This window comes from Glycine soja, chromosome 4, assembly GCF_004193775.1.
Source record: "Glycine soja cultivar W05 chromosome 4, ASM419377v2, whole genome shotgun sequence".
In the NCBI taxonomy this organism is placed as follows: domain Eukaryota; kingdom Viridiplantae; phylum Streptophyta; class Magnoliopsida; order Fabales; family Fabaceae; genus Glycine; species Glycine soja.
In genome coordinates, this window is record NC_041005.1 from 10,529,495 (window position 1) to 10,539,073 (window position 9,579).

General features: G+C 31.4%; 1 long non-coding RNA gene across 2 annotated transcripts; it reads left to right on the forward strand.

The window, feature by feature from the left end:
• The first annotated feature begins 290 nt into the window (after positions 1 to 290).
• On the forward strand, positions 291 to 7,427 carry LOC114409316. Of its 2 annotated transcripts, XR_003666023.1 has the most exons (10): positions 291 to 564; positions 656 to 809; positions 1,015 to 1,240; positions 2,027 to 2,111; positions 2,197 to 2,261; positions 2,348 to 2,423; positions 4,249 to 4,375; positions 5,190 to 5,240; positions 5,809 to 5,893; positions 6,785 to 7,427. It is a non-coding gene; the product is annotated as an uncharacterized LOC114409316 (long non-coding RNA). The 2 variants fall into 2 exon arrangements; XR_003666022.1 differs by having other exon boundaries at positions 292 to 564; positions 5,809 to 7,427.
• Positions 7,428 to 9,579: the final 2,152 nt, after the last annotated feature.

The following is a 9,579-nucleotide window of genomic DNA, read 5'->3' on the forward strand; positions in this document are numbered from 1 at the left end:
TTAATAAGAACAGAAACGCAAAAATTTTTCTCTTGTAAAATAGCATTTAGTGGATTGAAAGGAAAGGGCATTTACAAAAAAAGGTGGTGCGGTGACATTTTTGTAATTATAATAAAAGAAATTACATTTAACGACGTACATTCTAAGACGGTTATTGAAAACCACCTTAGAATGTTATATGCAATAAAGTCTACATCGGGTTTTAGGTAAAGACCGTCGTAATTGGAAAAAAAAAACAAGCGCGTTATTTTTTCCCAGAAATCACTCTCTTCTTCTGCACACCTCTTCTTTTTCTCTCACTAACCCTAAAAGTCCATCCTCATGAGTCATTGCCGCTTCTACTTCTAGGGTTTCTTTTTTTTTTTTTTACGACGTTGCTGCAAAACCAGAGCACCCTGTCCCCAAGGAACCCTCGCAAATTGCAGCGGCGCTTCGAGCTCGAGATTAGAGAAGAAAAAGATTCAACCTTTGTGGAAGAGGACGGAAAACCCAGAACGAGAAGACAAATCGCGCGAACTAAGAAGGAGAAACCTAACTCCGTTCCACCTTCAACCCCATCTCCAAGTACACATTTTTACCATTTTCTCCCTAATCCGTTTGGCTTCTCTATGTTTGATCAAAATTTTTTACTATTTCTGGGTGGTTTTGTTTTCAGAGAGTGAAGAAGAGAATGGTGGTAATCTGGACCATGTTGGACAGGTGGTGAGTGATTTGATCATGTGGAAGGATGCGTCAAAGTCAACCTTTTGGTTTGGTTTTTGTTCTCTTTGTCTCTTGTCTTCGTGCTTTACTCAAGGACTCAACTTTAGGTCAGTAAAAAAATCTAAGTTTTTTTTTTATTTTAATTTTCAGTGTTTTGTCGGCCTTGTCGCAATTGGGGATTCTCTTATTGGGTGTTTCGTTTTTCTTGAATTCGATTTGTCAAAAGTACAATTTTTAGTTCGAGATTCATAGGTGGTGTTATGCTTCAAGCTCGTTCTTGTGTATTTTGTGACTTTGGTCTTTGTGTTTCAGAAATGAGGTTGAAGAAAAGAGGGAAATCAAGCTGACAGAGGATGACATTTTGCGTCTTAAACTTTCCTTGTCTTTATTTAAATTGTCCGTCAATTTGTGCTTGGGTTTTCTTATAATTTGGGGTTGAGTTGTTGTTTTGTCATTTACTTTTGAGTAGGTATGCAACTGCCAGTGCACCTCTGATGGGCTTCTTCTGCTTTGTGGAGGGAGGGACGTCAATAGTGTTGTGAGTTATCTATTCAGAAATTTTCACCTATTCATTCGATTGATGTGATTTGCCTAGGAATTTCCTAGTACAAGTTTACCTTATTTTGTGATTGAAATTACTCTTCTTCCCCCTTTTGCCCTTGTGGGTTGCCTGTATGGTGGTCTATAAACATTCTAGAGTTATCTATGGTGATGAGTAAAAGTTAAATATCCCTTTTTCTTAAGCTACATCTGTAGCTTAATATTGTTTTCCAATTCATCATAAGAATTAGGTCTGTGTCTGCCTGGTTGCTATATAAGTCAATATTATGATAGAGAAGAGAAGTAAACTAGGGGTGAAGAAGAGGTATGGTCGAGAGTTGAAAAAAACAACAAAGATAATAGTAGTGTATTGGGTTACAGGACAGTCAATTTCTTGTGCAAATTGGATTGATCCAAAGAATGGTGGCTTCCTTTCAATTCTTTATGAATAAGTGATGCACTGTTTGTGGGCTTGTAGATTATTTTTTTATGCTCTAAACGGGATTTGTCATGGGCATACCTTACTAGTTCCTGGGCAAAATAGTATGAGTACCATTGATTCTTATATTGGAGGCTTTCCTGGCAAATAAGCAAATGAATTGCTATATTTATATAGATCTGAGAGTTTATGATTACAAACAGGAGAATAAATGGTTAATAGGTTTTTCTCCTTTCCCTCATGACTGGCTAGCATAATATTTTGTTTGGACTATTTTTAGTATTTTATTGCGAGTGAGTTAGGCATTTAATTTCCTTTAATGCTAATTTTGGATGCATGACTCAGATACATTAACTATCTATTCCTCGGAGATTATGTTGATAGGGGCCAACACAGCCTGGAAACTATAAGCCTTCTGCGTGCTCTAAAGGTACTCTGGATGTATAGGTTGCCTTTTGTTTTGTTTGTCAAGTTTAATGGCATTAGGTTTATGCATTGTTATTTGGATTTTGCAGGTTGAAAATATTCAGCGTCCAATTACGATGGAAGCATGATCAATTGTGCTTATGGATCTATTATGGTTGGTGCATTTGTATACTCAAACATGTTTGTGATAATTTATTTCATGTTCTTTTGGAAGAATGACAGCATGAAATGTTTCTCTAGGTCTGATCCTACGGAGAATGACAGTGTTGAATGGCTGCGGCCAAATGCTAGGGGTCCAGGATTAGTCACTTTTGGGGTGAGTGATTTTTATTTGGTATTTTGTAAAATGGTCATTATTTTGTTTTTCTTCCTAGAGAATGATATAAATAGATTCAAGATTTGATATTTTTAAATTTGACAATAAATATATTAAGAGCTTAATTTTTGTATGCTGTCATTTTGAATTTCCTGGACAATTAAATCAAAATTTGCTCAATGTTAATTTTTATGTGAAGATGTAAACTGAAATTTTGACTATGACTATGATAATATAGTGCACACGAATTGTTGGTTAATTGCTGTTATTCACCCTGTTCTTTGAAGTTTATTTATTTTTAGTAGAGAGATAGAAAATAAGGTGGTAAAGGAAAATTAAAGGCACATAAACACTTTTCACTATGAATTTGTGCTTATTTCTGTCTATTTATCTTTTTATGCAAAAAAATGGAGCTTGCTGGAGATCAGACATATTGTTCCATTGGAAATTGAGGTCTATTTTTGGCACCAATTTCATTTAAGACTATAGGATGACATAAAAAGTTATATAGAGATAAATATTGAATTAATATATTAATGCAAAAAATATTAAAGAAATTAATATATTATGATATATATTAATATTTTTTCATAAATTAAAAATATATATAACTACATTAAGTACAAAGGTAATACTATATGAGAAAAAAATTAAATAGATAAAATAATTAATTTTAGATATTTAGACATAGGTACCTCAGCATTATCAACATTTCATTAATACTTATAATTTCTCTTTAATATATTTTGTAATATTCTAAGAACATTTTAATTTAGTTTTAATATATTTTGTAATGGCTTTTTAATATATTTCTTTTTTATGTGAAACATATTATTGGAACGTGTGTATATTCAAGGAAATAGTTCTTTTGAGGAGAGAGCAATTGTACTTTACAAGGTTAGTAGTATATATATATATATATAAAGGTTATGCGGTTAGTTTGCTAGAATATTAGCCTGGACTTTTGATAATTTATCTCACCGATTTTTTTTAACATACTAGTACTTGTATTAGCCACGTTATAAGAGACTTTTTTTCTTTAGTTACACGTTATAAGAGATTGGCTTTCCTATTCAATATAAATATAAAATATAATACATCAAAAGATATATGAACGTCGAACAATGATGACATATGTGAGGAAATTTTTTTTATATGTGAGTGAGGGGTTTAAATTTAAATCATATATTTAATTAAATATAAATGATTAAAATTTAATGCTATGTCATTTTTTAAAAAAAAAATTATTTGATTTTTTAATATTAATATTAGATCTTACTCATTTATGTATGTTTAGACGATTCAGATTTAAATCATCTTATTCTCATATTAAAAATATTACTTATAGTGTCATTACAAAAGATCATATTATTATTATTATTATTATAACATTTTCTTTTACACTCGACTAATTATTTATTGAATTTAACTCTATGTATGTTTAATATGTTTTTTTAAATTAATTATGGTAAAAAATCAATAAATCTATTATATATGATCATTTGTGATAGTTATTATTTTTTTTCTCATGCATGATCATTTTAGTTATGATATTTTATGTACTAATTATTAAAAAAAATATGCTATGACATTTTATGTAATAAGGAATAAATAATTGAACGTGTTAATGAAATGGAAAGAAAGTAAAAGTCGAGCCGAACTTTTGAGTTAGATAGGAGGGCCTGTTTTACTTGAAGTGACCTTTGCGTGCTCCATTCCTTTATTAATTGTTTCATTATCTTAATTTTATTTTATTGGTTTTAAGATTTGCCTGTTTTATTGGAAGTGACCTTTACTCTTCTTTACTTGGGTTTTATGAACGCAGAGATTGGCAGATTATATTGGATTGCCCTGTCCGCATAGCTCGAGGTTGCAAGTATTGTGTTGCAGATCATAGATCTTCTTGCCTAGTCAAAATTAAAGATGACAAACAGCTCTCAAGGGTGTTTCAGGTGTGTAGAAATTAAATTAAATGCAGAAATTAAATTATTTAATTATATGGTATTTCAGGAAGAAGTGAAAGAATAATCGCTGTGTAATTTAAAAATTAAGATGTTGTAGAGGTGTTTCTTTTCTACTGTATAACTCTTATCTCTTGATTGGATCAGGTAAAAGTAAAACACTTCATACTAATTATACACAATAAAGTTCTAAATCATTTGAGTGTTAAGGATTCATTTATATATAGAAAAGTTTCTTCAGTCATTGTATGTGGAGTCAAATATGGCTTACTGACATTATAATTTCTTTATACTAACCATAGATCAAAATTAAGTAGTTTTGACTATACATTTATAACTTATACTTAAATTTAATTTATTGCTTGCTGTAGTTTTTGAATTTCCCTTTAGGACTCTAGATCAAAATAATTTTAACTTATACTTAATTTTAATTTTAATTTTTATATATTATTAATTATTAATGGGAAGTTTTTTTCTCGATAATAATGGGAAGATTTTTATATTGGATCACTAAATAAATGGTAGTTATTTTGTATCTATGGCAGTTTTTAAATAATAGTGATTTATTATTGTTGTAAAAAATAGTGGTTTATTCAAACAAACAATTAAAAAATCAATAAATTTAACATAAAATAGATCCTTAGTTTGTGTACTGATTGATTGGTATTGTTATCATGTTATGGACATTTAAAAAACACTATTATTAGGTATTAGTGTTACCGTGATATAGTCGGGATGTTTATAGCAATTCTCTTTTTAAGGCATATGAGTTCTCTTTCATTTTCTTTACTTTTTTTTTTTACAGGTGACACTAAGCAATTCGTTTAATTTAATGTTACCCACAATGAAATTTAAGGTATATTTTCTTTTCCTTCACTATTACTCCCCTTTATTATCTTTAACATTTGTGTCGGACTTGGAACTGCGTGATGCTTAATCAACTGGTCTTCAATAATTGTGTAAATTTTTACCATGTGGCATTATATGAGCATATATAACAAATTTTTTAATTCAGCAAAATTTAATATAATTTTTCAAATATTTTCATCAATTTTATATACTGACAAATTTTGTTAAATTTGGCTGTCTAAATTTGACAAATGTAACATTACTTATATGCATCTTAATTAGTTGGATTGAATAAAGACTGCCATAGAATCATTTGAATTGTATCATTATACACATTTTTATCGAGTCAATTTAGCTCTTCATCAAACAAAGACTTTAAGTATGGACTACGCAGGCTCAATGAAAACCTCTTTAATTTAAAGATTGGGACACCCGAATCAAACACTCCCGTGCTCGCTCGTTGATGCCATCCGTGTGTGTGTTTTTTTAAACATAATTAGACTGTATTTAGCAAACACTTTTGTAGTAGGCAATTAGTTGTTCAATACTCTAATCGTACAAGCATGATTTTTCAGCTTCAAGTAAGGCAAGCTCGAAGGAATCAGAACGAATTGATAGTCTATTCTATTCATATGTCAATGGGTCTATCGGGTTGATTGAGTAAGTGTCCTTCATCCAAGACTGTTTGTTTTCTTTCCTCCATTCAATATGCATATATCAAATTGCATTATCCTGTTGTTGTTTTCTTAATTCAAGTTTCAAACCTTGGACATGGATCCAGTGGCAGATCTAGGACAATCTATTTAAAGAATAAAAATTAACAAGTATTATCATGAAAGGAGGGGAAAATTAAGGGCAGGGGGTTCAAATATGCAAAATTAGGAGGGACAAAATATTGGATTGAAAGTGAGGGGTGCATGTGCAGCCCCTCATTTAAGTGTGGATGCGCCACTGCATGAATCTGTTGGGGATAAATAACATTCAATCAACTATTACATACTGTTATAAAGGACCTGTTAAGGTGTATATCTCATTTAATGTAGCTAGGTGATTTTCACAAGTAGTTATGAGCAAGATTTTGGGGGGTATATGCACAGACAAAATGACAATAACACCCAAGTCCTATTATACTGAAATACTCGGACTATAAGGTTCGTTCTGTGTATAAATATGATAGTAACGTAATAGGGTAAGTATAAAAAATTTGATCAACTCTTGTATTATCAAGCATTTGGTGTGCGTAGTGTAAGTGACTTAATTGTATATATATATGACTATCTGCTATGACTATACAACTACCTGCTGCCTGTTGCTTTTTTTCTTTGGTATCTCACCCAATTCCTCACAGAAACCTCCAAGCCTGAACCCAACTGACCCCTCACTTCCAGTTCAGCAGTTTATTCTCTTCACTCTCTTCCTTCACCCTACCTCTCCTGCTATGATCAAACTATTGTGTAGGGTTATGGTGATTGACATGCTTCTCTTCAAGTATATCATGTTTCCCAATGTTGGCAATGGACACTCACCTAGATGCCATGAATCCCTTCACAGTGTGGCGTGGACTAGCTTCTAGCTTGTGATGTAAGTGTGGCAGTGGAAACCAGAAAACATATATACAAGCAAGGTAGTTTCTTGTACTTATTCATTAACTATTTTGATAGTTGAAATTTGACATGAGTTTATAAATTAAGTCTCATATGAGACATTACCTAGCTAGGACGCCACAAAAATTTCAAGAAAATAATAAATAAAAAAACAACATTCTACATCAGTTATGGAGGTACAAACGATGTAGAATGTCCACATTCTACATCGGTTATACCTGCAGAACCGATGTAGAATGTGGACATTCTACATCGTTTATACCTTCAAAACCGATGTAGAATATCCATATTCTACGTCGTTTGTATCTTCAGAACCGATGTAAAATATCCACAATTTTAAGACGGTTCTTCAACTGATGTTGTCATTCAACGACAAGGATCTACCACCACGCGTCATAACCGATGTAAAATGGTCATTAGAACCGATGTAGAAGGCCTTTTTTTAGTAGTGGGGTAGGGACATTTGGTTATCAATTTTCATTATGTCTTAAATTTGAATTGTCATTTATGTATGCCAAAAAGTATTATAAAAAGAATGGGACAATTACAATCTGTTAAGTACATTTATATTTTTTTATTTAATTACTACATCTATTTGTCCTACACATTCTTTATCTTATTAATTTACTATTACTATATTTCCTGCTTGAGCATGACCCCATAGACCCAACACTTTTACCGAGTTACATCCTCTCCTTTTCTTGCCCTTTTTTTCTCATTGGTTCGTACAACCTATACGTATGTGTTCTTCTTTCTTTATATCAGCTTCTTGAACCATCATGCAATTCTTTTCAGTTTTTCCATTCTATTAATTATTGTCTTAAAAAGAATTCAATTTAAACCTTTAAAGTTACATAGATCAAATACTTTTTTTTAAAAAAAAATAGGCACCCGATAAACATAGTACTCTCGTATCTGGGAGCTTAAGGTTTCAAAAAGACCAACTAAAATGGAGTTTGAAAATTTTCTTAAGGCATAAACTATAGACTTGTCTGTTTTACTTATGAAAAGAAATGAAGTTATAATGTTGGCTCAGTGGTAAAAAAAAAAATAAAGAAAACAGAAAAATGTTTTGAATTGGATTTTCCCATTAACAAAAATTAATAATTAACCATTAATATTTATGGATAAAAAAATTAATTTATGAAAAGAAAGTTACATGTTTTTTAACATAAACAGTTATGGTTGGCACCCAGTTTTTCAAACAGAAATCCTGAAGACATTTAAGTCAACTCCCTTTTTGATTGGTCAATACTATAATTTATTAGTCAAAATCTCTTTTCATACAAATCTGTACTACTTTATTTCTTAACAAATGGCCCTCCATCTTTTCAAAAGAAAAAGAATTTGCTTTTGTATTCTCCCTTACAGATACACAGGCTCTGTACCTGTTATTCAAAGATAATAGTAAGTATTTACTCATAAACATTTTATCTAACAAAATATCGTTGTTCATAATTTTTGTTAAAAATATAAAATTATTCAAAACATTCTAATATCTTAAAATTTTAAGAAAACTCATCTTTGACATTTATCAAAACTTGTAAACCAAATAGTAGCGAATTCAATCCTCGCCGTTCTCCTTGAATAAAGCTAATTAAAGTTCAACTTAATTTGTCAAAACAAAATTCTATTTTGTGATTTCACATAACCATGCATGTAATCATATTAATCCGCAATAACTTCTAGTCGGAAATGAAAAACAAAATGCTCGGTAACACCATATCTGCCCATAATTTGTTTGTATAGAAATTCATAACCATTGTTTCAAATAAGAATGTTCAAACTAAAGACATTCAATTTGTCCCACCATGTCTTTGTTGAGAATTCGGAAATTATTCAATTCAACTGCTCCACAGGATTCCAGGCGCTTAAGATTTCCAATTCGGATTTTCACGCCCTTCTTCAGCTGGTTTCTCTGCTGTGAAGAACAACATCATTCTTATCGATATATATCTAGTAGCTTTTTAATCTCAAAACATAAATCTGGCTTGTAATCTTATAAACTAATAAATAAAAGATTTCTATAATGAATAATGGTTCATGCGGTATAACTAATTAGAGCTAGAGCATCACTCTTAATATGTCGAATTGTTAAAAGAGAGCTAGTAATAATAATTACCTGAATTTGCGTTGAACAACCTGAGAATGGGATCAATTGGAACGCCAGCCCTCTCAAATGCCGGGTCATACATAGCATTCACTTGTTCCCTGAAATTAATTTAAAACCATGAAAGTATTCAATTTTGTTGTACTCAATAATAAAACTGAAGGAAAATGAAGGAGGGACCCTACGATGCTACCATGCAACCAGAGAAAGCTGGAGATAGAAGAAAGAAAATTGTAGATATAGTATGCAATATGATATATAGAATGAAAAATGTCAATGAGGTGAATATATACACTCTGAAGGTGTCCATGTATCATTATTCGTTACTCAAAAGTGAAATGTAAAATGGTAAAAGGCAGGTAATTAAGAACCTTGATGCAGTTGCATCAGAGGAGGGGTTTCTTGGGTTCTGATCTTCCCTGATCACAACACCATCAGAAGTGTTGTTTCCTCCGGATAAAGGTGTTTTCCCAGGGTTACCCCTCTGCAACAAATCAAAATAAACCAAGCAGAATAACCACAAAATTCCATTTTGTTTCCACAAAACAAAACAACTACGTCTTCATGCATGGCCAAGAAAAATGGTCACCTTTCGGCGCTTATAAGGAGGAAGAGATGTCTGGCCTGGTTCA